The sequence below is a fragment of the Odontesthes bonariensis genome, chromosome 2, assembly GCF_027942865.1.
Source record: "Odontesthes bonariensis isolate fOdoBon6 chromosome 2, fOdoBon6.hap1, whole genome shotgun sequence".
Lineage (NCBI taxonomy): Eukaryota > Metazoa > Chordata > Actinopteri > Atheriniformes > Atherinopsidae > Odontesthes > Odontesthes bonariensis.
Window position 1 is genome coordinate 16,698,082 of NC_134507.1, and position 12,073 is coordinate 16,710,154.

The 12,073-nt window shown below is 43.0% G+C and overlaps 1 protein-coding gene across 4 annotated transcripts in view; it reads left to right on the forward strand.

The window, feature by feature from the left end:
- zmiz1a (zinc finger, MIZ-type containing 1a) overlaps positions 1–12,073 on the forward strand; it is a 98,467-nt gene that overhangs the window by 19,893 nt on the left and 66,501 nt on the right. For all 4 annotated transcript variants that reach the window (XM_075478355.1, XM_075478358.1, XM_075478357.1 and 1 more), the window contains exon 2: positions 1,919–2,027. The gene's annotated coding sequence lies outside the window, so the exon portion shown is untranslated. The remainder of the gene's footprint in view (positions 1–1,918; positions 2,028–12,073) is intronic.

Sequence of the window (12,073 nt, forward strand, 5' to 3'; positions counted from 1 at the left end):
AGAGTCTGCACTCCTGACAGGGGAATGAAAAAGCCGGAGTGTGCAGAAGCTACCACGAATCGCTCAGCTTTCCACTGCAATATTCACCACATTATCAAGGAACACATTGCTTTGTGCTGTGTTGCTCTCAACACCATCTGTAGAGTGCGGCTCAAGTGGTAGCAATTTTCTTGTAGTCTGGTGTCTCTCGTGCAGTATTACGAGTGAAATTCGATTGCAGATCTTGATGTTCTAGTGCATTTAGTTTCTCATAAATGTTTAGATTCCTCGGTGATTGCCTCCCAGCAGTTTCCAATATGCAAAAAAATAAATAAATAAATCGCTGCCTTCCCATTATTTAGTTCTCTCCTGCACTCTTTGGGTATGAGGGTTAATGTCATTTCAGACGATGAGAAAAAGACACATGTGCCCATTGTTGCTTTTAACCTGGAATTCAATCTAACCTCTGCTCTGTACTAAATCCAGATTGCTTTCAATGTTTCTTAACGACATTACCTCGACAAAAATATAAGTGGAATGGTTTAAGACAATTAAAAATCCCCACAATAAAGAACTTAATGTATGGCAAGCTTAACCTGAAACAATCACCCTCGCACACTGACTACACACAAGTTTTGAAAAGGGTCCATTGGTGCGTGTTATAGCTGGGTAATATCAACCTAATAGGCTTACCTGTCATCACTGTATAGCCTGTAAATCACATTTGTCCGCGACACCTGCTCGCCTCCCTGCATATTTATGGTTTTCTCCTCCACCCTTTCCTCTTCTTTTTGGCCTCTGTCCAAAATCAACCCCCTCTTTTCACATTATGTTCCCTTCTTCTCATGGATTAAATGAGGGTAGCAGGTGTTGTGTAGTATGAAGGGCCCTATACCTTCCATACACCACTCACTTTCAAACCTTTTTTTATTCTAAATATCTGTTCATTAGGAGAATAACCATTTTCATAGATCAATTCCACCCTGACTTTATTTTTTCTGTTTTCTCCCGTAAGGCGAGAAAGTTTAAAACGGCAAATGTCTTAACTTTCTCTCACACAGTCCACAGCGTTGCAGATATTTCACGAGCATTAGCATGAGCCTGTGGTAGCTAACTAAACCGCACAACCACCAGAAAGTAACAGCTATGTTAAGATAAAGCTAGTGGTTATGTGAGGCTATGCGCAGACAAGGTAAAGCTTTGAACTGAATGTTGACGTCGCCATAGCGATGATAATTACTTTTTTACAGGTATATAATTATAAACCAAAGTAATGGATGCATTTGGAATTTGGATTGAACGATAACACTAACATTGCTAGTGTGTGTAAAAGAAAAAATAGTCCTCCTTGTGTAATAAACAGGCCCTAAACGTTATTTCATGACAGATTTTGCAACGATCCGTACACCAACCGAATAGATCGTACTTGTTAGATTGTTCTTCCAAGACAGGCAAGAAATGTGCCAGCTGGATAATCCCTAAACCCATGTGTTTGTTCTAGACCTAATTTGTATTTTTTTTAAAGGGGGCAGCGAAGCAGTGAGAGGAGCCTAAGAAGGGTGTATTAAGGCAGTGAATCTTGCTGCTCTGTGTGTAATGGACTCAGGATGAGGGCTGACCATCCACCAGGCTGCTGATAACCTTTGGGAAGGACATTGTTCCTGTTCGGGGGGGGGGGGTTTCACAGGCCCGTTGCAGTATACGCATTGAAGTGTGATTGGTGGTGCTGTTATTCATTGGTTCATTGGCTCTCCAGCAGGGTTAGCAGGTAGAGTAAATGGGGCAGTATAGCAAAGTCCCTCATGGCTTCCTCCATACATTTTTCAACGGTGGGGTGTATTTCTCTGTGATACATTTGTCCTCTGCCTGAACCAGGTTCTGCCTGGCATTCCATTAAAAGAAATTTAACAGCCTTTTCTTCTGTCTTCCTTTCCCTCAGATCACCACTTAAGGAGAGGTCAGCGAGAGACCGTGCGTGAGGAATACATGAAGGGTGGGGAGGGGGAAGGGGTTGCAACCACAGCAGCAGCACCACTGAGGTCACACAGGTAAACAGAGCCTTCTTTTAATCCAAAGCTTGTTGATTGCGCACAGACTTGGGCTGCGGCTACACGAAAACGTTTTTCACTGTAAACGATACTTTTTCTTATCGTTTCGCTGTCGCGGCCACACGGAGCCGGCGTTCCCACTACCCCAAAACGATAGTTTTTGAGAACGGGTTCCAGAGTGGGAAAGTTTGAAAACGGCCTCGTTTCGTTTCCATTGTTACAGCTAAAACGTTTTTGCGTCAGTCAAACGTTGACGCTGTGAGCCAATTTTAACACTTCTTTATTGTCTCACAGCGTGGCGTGACACAGTGGCGTGTGTACTGCATCGTTTCATCGTTTTCATCCGTTTTCGTCTGGACCTGAGTCTTTACAGCAGCGCGTTGCCGTGTGGTCGCAAGAATTTTCGTACCCGTTTTAAAAAAAAACCTCGTTTCGTTTTCGTGTAGCCGTAGCCTTGGTTGGAGTCTTCAACTTTTTTTTCTCCCTGACTTGGAGCAGACTTGGCATGCAAAGGCAAAGTGAGGGAGTAATGGGGGTTGGTTTTGATTGGACCGTCCTGGGCTGGCGGCCGGGGAGGAACTGGGAACTGAGTAGTCTGCAGCTGCTGTTTATGAGGAGCCGTGCAGGATTCTGTTTGGCTCCGTCTAAAAAATCCACCCAGGCCCTACCGAGAAGCCTGTGGCCAGTGTCAATACTTGGATAAATGATCATAGCCATGATGATATGATTCAAAAGCCTTTTGTTTCCAAAGAATTCACTGTCCCCCCCCCCCTTTTTTTTTTTCAGCGGGCAGACACGGCATTGGGGAAGAGGGAATATACAGTTTTACACAAAAATGTAGATTTGATAGACTTGTATAACAACCGTTAATTTAATTAAGCGGCGTGCTTCATCTTTGTGTTCTAAAATAACTTTTTATTTTTGTGAATCTGAATTTAATAGATTTTAATGTAGGCCTATAAAGGTGCAAACTGTTGCCACCCAGCTCAAATTTCACACTCTTTATTTGCCTTTCCTTGTGCATTATTTGCTACCAGGGATTAAAATGGATGACTGGGGGGCTTTAGAGGGAGGGATGGGGGGATCAGGAAGGCAAATAAATAAATAAAGTGCAAGGTAATCTTCCTTAATACGGTGGGTGTGGGTATGCATGTGTGTGGATGCTGAGCAATGGCACTGCTTTGGGAGCATCTGCTCTGCGCACTCATGTACGGCGCGCACGCATGTGCAGACAAACAAACACTGACACTGTGCGCACACGCACGACTAGCAGGGATGAGCCGAAGCGATTAGGACGCGTACTTCAGAGCACAGAAAGTGACAGGTTTAACACGCATCTCACACACACACAGACACATGCGCAAACCATTAGAAGAGCGACAAGTAATGCACAGTGAAAGGAAGGAAAGAGCTGCAGAATGTGAAGGCACGACTGCAGACGTATAAAAGTTTAAGAAGACAAGTTTTGCTGCTTTCCTCTGCTGCTGCCGGCCTGTATTAATCTCTCTGATGCTCAGGAACTCTGTGCCCCTGTGACATATACATACACTACACACCAGCAGTTGATCAAACAACTATGCTGTTGGGGCAAAATTTGGCCAGATAACCAGGCTGGTAGAGTGACTCCTTTGGATTAATTTGTTTTAGAAATCCTATCAGTGCTGCAATCATGTTAAAGACTGTCGCTGTTTACAAAAGAGTATTTTCCCCTGTAGCTAACTGGATGCATTTTTAATGTTAGCAACGCATAATGCAGTCACTGTTGACACAGGACAATGTGGTTGTTGTGATCGATGAAGTTGGGATTGAGGAGAGGATATTGGTGAGTAATGGTGAGCTGGAATTCTCTTTGTTTCTGCCTTTTCGCCCGAAGCAGATCTGTTCACAGAAGAGCCGTAGAGCGCATCATGACTAGTCTATACATATGCTTCACTGTATTTTTATCACGCTGAAACCGTGAGCGTCATAAATGAAGACAGAGTAATAGAACGTGAGTCTGATCAAAAATATTATTCTCTAAGGAGTGTTACCTCCAACTTGGGAGACAGAGATGATGTTCAAAGGACAGGAATGTGTATTTTTATCCCTGCTGGTGAAATTCATTCCGGTTAACATCTCGCAGCACATTTGTTTTTCCACTTACACAAGCTGGACCTTTTTGGATTGTGTGTGCTGCAAGAGGCATCTCACAAACAAGCAGAGGTATAAAATGGTGAGAGTGGGAGGATGAGAGAGAACATTGTCTTTTCCTTTTCAGCTTAGGGACAGAGCAGAACAGGTTGTGTGAGGATACTTGCTTTCCTTAACAATGTCTAACTCTGCCTCAGGGCCGCCCCTCCTTCTCTGATGCAGCTGGGAGTTGTGCTTGGTTAGAATCTGGACATTCCTCTGAGTCAGATTGTTTTCCCAGTGCAATTTAATTCCAAAAGTAAAGCTTTAACGTTGTCACCTGTTGAAAAACCCCCCACCGCTTTACCTTACATTTGAACAGGCTTCAGCGTTTTTCTTGAACTGATTTAGCTGACATTGTCCCTGTCACGTACATGTGGCTGAGAGTAACTCCCGTATTCAGCGCAGTTTACAAACATAATCTCTGTTTCAGCGACTATCACAATAAGAAGCATGTGTCAAACAATGGTAGGATGTTGTGTTTGAGGTGCAGAGGTCCACTGTTGTGTGTGGCAAAATTCATGTGTCAGCTGTTTGATGATTTCCTCCAGAAGATAGAAAAATATAGGCTTCCTTCATCCGAATATTGTTTACTTGTGATGAAACCACCCAATATGTAACATTTTCATCACTTTGATTGACTACAAGAGTAATGTCTTCTTTGTTTGACGTCACTGTGTCCAGATAACATTATATTAATCCCATCCAACCCCAGAGCTGACTATCAAAGCTTTTGAGCACTGGAGATTTTGCCAGGGTTTGGAAGCTCTTGCGTGCCTGTCTCTGAGGAGTCTTTCTTGGTCAGCATTTATGGAGATCAGTTATATCTGGAGCATTTGTTTTGTTACGCTCGTACCAGAATTGCACAGGAAGGTGTCGATAGTGATGCTTCAGCTTTGGGCAGTCTTTAAAAAAAAAAGAGGAATAAACTGAAATTTTCAGATTTTGGAGGGGGAAAAAAAAGAACTGAACAAGAATCTGGCCTTGAGCAAAACTGGACAGAGAAGCGGACATTTTGTTCCGGCTTAGCCAGAATCCAGACCCGAATCCCACAGAGAATCTTCTGAAGGAAGTAAAGACCAGAGTGATTGCAAGGAGGGCCTCTAACCTCAAAGACACTGAGTTCACTGCTGAAGAGCAGCGGTCCAAAAATCCCAGTGGAGACACGCAAAGGACTTTTCGATTTATGACCGAGGAAGGGGAAAACAAATGTTGAACATGGCAGTTTTGGGACAGATGTATATTCTACAAAAAGGCAAACACGGAAAGCCATTTCCATCTCGAGGAAAATTATAGATTGATATACAAATGATACAAATGTTGCCCCAAATCAAGAAAATTAAGCAACAATTTGTACTAAGTCCTAATTTTCCTTTAAAAACCTTCAAATGTATGTACAATCATAAATGACATCACTCCAGTGGGTCGCCATCTTTATACGTCGATCGGTCCATTATGTTATCCATCACCGGGTCTCTCTGTCTGGCATTGTCAATTACCCAGAGGAAAACAACATTAGAGGCCTGAATGGGACACGGAGCCGTGGCAGGCCTGACATGGCTGTGTTATATGATTACACAACCTGTTGGCTGTCCGCCTGTCAAGTGTCTCCTGACTCTGATGAATGGCTGTAATATGCCGCGCATCACAACACGCAACGCCACACACTCATTAATGGCTTCTCATAATGCCGAGGACGTTCCTCCAATGCCGAAACAGGACTCCCAGAGAAAGAGAAGAGGAGAGATAGGGGTACTAGTCGCAGTGGTAGAGTGACAAATGGTGCTCATGAATGCTCCAACCTTGTAGCAGTAAACAAAAGAAACACGGTGTCCCCATCTGCATAATTTCACAAATTTTGTGGCGAGATGCCAGTGTCAGTCACACGTATCTCTTTGTGAATTAACGACGGATGACAGAACAAAAACTAAAAACACAGAGAGAGAGACGTTGAAATTATTATCTCTAAGGGTGGCGCGTATGTTTCTCAATTAGACACGTTGTTGTCCATCTGTGGTAAATTTGCATAGATTATCAGAAATACGAGCGACGTCACAATAGCGATGCCTGAGGAAAGGAGATTGAATCTGTTGGAAACCATCTGAAGCTAGGTTGATTGCTCTTTCTTTCAATGAATTAGGAAACATGCTACGCAAGATCCGCCAAACTACTCGACTCTCATCTGTAACAAACAGATTTGATTCTCATACAGTCATACAGTCACTGCTCTGAGAGCTTTCAAATTAAAACAGTGGAAATTGCTCTGAACGAGCTATTTTCTGAAGAGTCTGTGGGTGAGATGCTATGCACCAGTGGCTGCGTGGCAACTAAATATAATATTTGCACCAAGGATGCTAGCCATGGAAAGGTAATCTAAAACCTACATAACCCTAAGCCACATGGGTGGCTTTAGATCTGTCAGGCTTTCAGCATGCGGTGCTCACTGGGAAGCGTCATCCACTATGCCGGAGCTCCATTGATGAGCACATTCTTTCTCTCAATTTGACAGGTCTGTGCTCAATATACTGCGCCTCGGCTTTGTCTTGTCATATATTTTGCAGCTTCTCACTCTGAAGTCAGTATTTTTATAGAAAGAGACACAGATGTTAAAAGAAATTTCAATTTCACCATGCACACAAGTGCCAGTGTTTTTAAGCTCGATGCCATGGAGGAAAGAGCTGAACAGTGCTGCATCTGCAGTGTGTGTCTATGAGAGACACAGACAGAGGGATACAATCTGTCTGAATATTTCTCTCTCTGTGTTTTCTGTGTGAGTATGTGTGCTTTTTCTCACAGCGTGAGTTTCTTAGTTTGAAATGCAACACCTGCAGATGTGTCTTGTAAACTGCAGCCGCCAGCTTCTCTCCCATTCAGATGGGACCATTGAAACAAAGCCATTAAAGTAGCTCTGTCCATAGGGCGTAGATTTGATGCATGGGTGTGACGGAGTGAATTTTCCATAGTTTTAATGCTAGAGTTTTTTAACTGAACAACATAAATGAGCGGCCTTACACTGCATTTGCAGGTATGTGCTAAAATATGGACGTCAGAGGTCACTGACAACCTGTTGACACAGTGAAGATTTATGCAACATGTCCACAGATACTCGTCCAAAGTGACAGACACAGCACGGTGCGGCAGTGGTTTCTTGTTGCTGCTGATCTTTGGGTCCCTCCAGCTCCAGATACCAGAGCCTGAGTTATTCTCCACTCCGCTCCCTGACCCTCCTAATTGAGAACGGCTGTTACAGAGACAAAAAAAAACAACTAACCCAGCTAAACGGACAGAGAGATTGAGAACAGATTCTCGTGTGAAAGAAAGTAAGAACAACAGAATGAAAAAATGAAAGGAGCAAAGAGTCGAACCTGTGCAGGCTGATCGAGTGGAGGCTGCCTGTGTGCTCAACCAGAACCGAACCTCCCTTTACCTCCTCTCTGACCATGGAAAGCTGAGCGCAGCCTCATAGATACAGGAGTGGCAAATCAATATAGTATGTGATAAGAAAGGAAAAATGAGGGAAACACTGCTCAGAGTGGAGAAAGAATTGCGTAAGGGATATCAAACCAGAGGGTTGGGAAGAGGTGCGGTAAGCTCAGTGACAGCTGCATGCATGTTGTACTGGGTGACGGTCTGTCCGTCTGTCAGAACAGATATTTCTGTCTGTTTAGTGCTGCCTTACAGGCTGCCAGAAACAGCCCTCGTGTCATCGCTGGGTGCCTGCTGTCACTGGCTAAAAAGGAGAGAGGGAGTGGAGCGTGTGTGTGCACGGGTGTGTGTGTGAGCGAGAGTGACAGAGGGAGAAACTCGAGCAGCTGTCTTGAAAGCTCTTCCACTCTGTCAGTACATCTAGAATCTGCTTTCCCCTGAGATATCCACAGTTATACTGTTTTAGTCAGCTGTTTGGTCAGAGGTCCCAGTACCTCTGCTTTTAAAGGGTTGCTTTTGGGATATCAGAGGTTGTTGCAGAGGTTACAAGTTAAGATAATGAGATTGCAAACACTGTAAAAACATGCATCTCGATTGCACCATGCTCACATTTAAAGGTCAATCTGAAAATTTTAAATTTCTAAAATTTAGGCATGCGTTTTAGCGGTTGTAAATGTACATGATGAACTGAAGCTTTTTGATTGTAGCACTACATCTGTGTATCTGCTTCCATCATACAGACTGCTGTAAATTTACAAAGGATTTACAACCTATCTCACTGTATTTCATGATAATTGTGGATTACAATTAAACATGCATCCCTCGTCTAAATTAGCAGTTAATGCAGTTGGTTAACCAATAACGCTGGACAACTCTGTAATTCATCAGCATATACCAATAATTTCTGTCAAGCAAAGTGCCCCCACCCCCACCACCACCTCCACCACACCCACCCACTCACTTACTCAATAATTACATGGTGAGTGCAGTGGGTTGCTGGACTGATGATGGTCCCTGTTTTAACACAGTAAGTAAGTAAGTATGTAAGGTGGAGATGACATGTTGAGAAGCAGAAAGCAACCTGCCGAGCAAACTCCAATCCGAGGAGGGGGTGCTTATCCAAAACACTGTCCTGAAGTGATTGACTGATAATGAGTCACGCTGAAAAGTACAGCTATTTTAATGACGTCGCTTGCATTAAACCACAATCGATTACATTCCTCATTACCACAAAATACAGTTGAGTTACAGTACATCGTTTGAGCGTGCTGCTCTCAGAACTGGCCTCTGTGTTTGACTTTGAGATGTATTACCCTCTGCAAACTACCCTTTGTGAAATAAGTTATGTAAAACTTTCTGTTATCTTGCCGTCGTATGAGCTAATCAAATATATTGAGTACAAAAAAAAAGGTTAAAGTCCAACCAGAACCAGACTTTTAAAATGTTAAAGCAATACAATGTAACTTCTCAAAAAGCCCACTCTGGAGCTCCCCCTACAGGCTTGGAGGTAATGTACGGTTACACTGTCGTAAATACAACACCCTTTCGCTTTCACTTTCACGTTTGTTGACGAACTGGCGAGGAGTCAGAAGGTGCGAGCTATGTCGACCGAGAAGGTAAGAGTAATCAAATGTACCTGGGAGCGTGAGAGGGGTCTATTTGTTTTTGCGGTAGGTGTGCCAGAAAGCAAGTCGAAGTACTTCCGCTCAGCTCCCGGGCCGGTCCAGCAAAGTTACATAGCGCAGTTTTTCCAACTCAGACCCCCGAAGGGCATAGGAGACAGGCCAATCGTAATATTAAAACTCATTCTAGCCGCACAATTTTTTTTCAAGCTGTTATTTTAAGGTAGAAATGTTACATAGTATTGCTTTAATCCAGCGTAGTCTCAAAATCAGACTAACACACCCGGTTAATGCGTCTGCGGATTGAATCACGCTCAGCCAGACTCAAAAGGGCCCAATCACCATTATTTTACAAGGGACGTGTAACATTAAGTAAGAGGTTTTTTTTATAGCAGCAAGCTGTGACTGAATGAATATGTTTTCATTGCCAAGCTTGCTTAACAGGGTTTTACATCAGCACTGATACCAATATTTGCATTTGACGTTGGAGACAAAGGATGATGCAGAAACACAAAGTGCTCCAAAGTTTGTGCCTTTCACAGCAGTCAATGGCGGCGTGTTTGCGCTCTGTTGGATTGGTGACTTTGCAAAGTGCTTTGTCTTGTTCAGGCTGAAACCTGCTATTTGAATGCAGCCTGGACACTGAAAAAGAGAAGTCCAAAATTGTGCAAAATAAAGCATTCAAAGTCTTTTTGTTGTTGTTGTTGTTGTTGAACCAATTTGGCCTTTGCATGCCCTTGCCCTGAAATCAGCCACAACTGTAAGCACTTTTAAATCCAGGTTAAAAACATTTCTCTTTCGGTGTGCGTATGGTTGAGTTTATATCTTTCTTTTTCCCCTCTTCTTTGATTGCTTTTAACTGTGTTTTTAATTTTTATTCTATTTTTATTTTTTTTTCTCTTTAAATTGCTGCTTTATGCTGTTCTTTTAAATGCCTTGTATTTATGTAAAGCACATTGAGTTGCCTGTGGTATGAAATGCGCTATATAAATAAAGATGCCTTGCCTTGCCTTGGCGATGGAAAGCGGTTATCAATGACAGTGGCGAGAACAATGTTCGGCTGCTTTTTAGTAGATCTTCCTGTTAAGTTCAAACAAAGACAATGAGATGCCGGTTTGGAAGTGCCAACATTACCCCTGCACACATTCACATCCACATCCACACACATTAGCATAGGCTTAGAAAATGGGTAGCAGTTGCACTGAAACAACATGGTAGACTCTCCTTTTTGTGTAGGAGATACAATTTACAATTAGATTTTACATAAAGATAGCATGCGGTTGTCAAATTTCATGGGTCAGCTGAATATAAATGATGGTAGCCCTGTAAGATGGTGAAAAAACCCACATATGTGTTGAAATATCAAAAATGAACTTGGCTGTTCCGGTCAGTGTCTATTAGAAATATTTATAAGACAGTAAGTCCGACTGATAGCTGTTTATTAAAAGACTTGATCTCATTTGTTGGATCACACTAATCACGACGGCTGAAGCTGTTTAATTCACTCATGAGAAGGGATTACCACAAAGTACACGCCAGGTTTCATTACCAGCGATGCCGTTACTTTAACAATGGGCCAATCTCTCGTATTCCTTTTTAATCATGGGTCTGTATTTCTTACTAAATATGGTGTATTTTTTCCTGAAGTGCTGACTATTAACTGTCTGATTGCAGTCATCTGTTTTTGGTGCTGTCGTCTGATTACAAACATGTGTTTTTCACCAAGCAAGATGGCCGGGGAGTGAGGTAATGGAATATTAAAAAAAGTCAAATTTAAGAGCCTTGGTGTAGCATTTGGCTGCATGGTGGCTAAGTTCTTACCATGAAGGTCGAGGGTTTGCACTCAGTCAATGACTGAAGTCGTTCTCTGTGGCTGTTCATTTTTTGATGAGGCTTAGTGAACTCTGAATTCCCCGAAGGTGTGAATATGTGCAATCTTGAAGCGGACAGAGTACTTTTACAGTTTTAGACGCTAGTCAGGATTTAAAGTTCCAGAGATATCTCAACTTCTCTTGACCTTTTCTTGGACCATTTCCCAAATTCTAGCAAGAAGACCGTAAATCTAGGAAGAAGCGTCACTCAATTCTCCCAGGCTGAGTTTAGCAGCAGTATGAGCTTTCACAGTGACGTTGCCTATAATTTTGTGGCAGGCTTGACAGCATAAGTCCAACTTAAGTTCCTGTACTGTCAGTGTTAGTTCCCTCTGACTCCTCTGGTGCCCTGACAGCCCTGTAACAACACACCAGTGTTTATGTTCTTTAGGTTAACACGGTTATCTGTGTGCGTAACCAGAGCTCCTAGCCTACATGGGCACTTGGCTTACATGTGTGGTTGCGTGAGTGAGTGATCTTGCAGCTGCATGGCCTGTCTCTTTCCCCGTGTCTCTCTCCAGAAAGAGCTGCAGGGACTTGCCAGTATTTTCATTCCCTCTGGAGGTATTTCCGCACACCAACAAAGCCCGGCCTGCGTGATGAAACAGAGAGGAAGCAGCTTTTGTGAGACGAGCAGCCAGTTTCTCTCTATGTGTGTGTGGGTGTGTGTGTGAGTGTGTATGTGCGCACTACTGACCCCAGCTAACAGTTTGTTACATGCAAATTTACTTTTGAGCTTGTAATTCAGGTTGCTCCAGGGTCTTGTTTGTTCACAAGCCTACTGTAGCAAGAGAACAAGTCTACTCTGTACACCATTCAGAAAACAAAGTTGCCTTCTGTTTGCCTCTAATTAACTGGTATAGTACCTACTTTGTTGGATTAGTTAGTGTTTTTTTTTACATGGCTTGTTAACCATTGGTCTTTCCCACTCTTGACTTTCTCTGTTGCCATTGCCAAA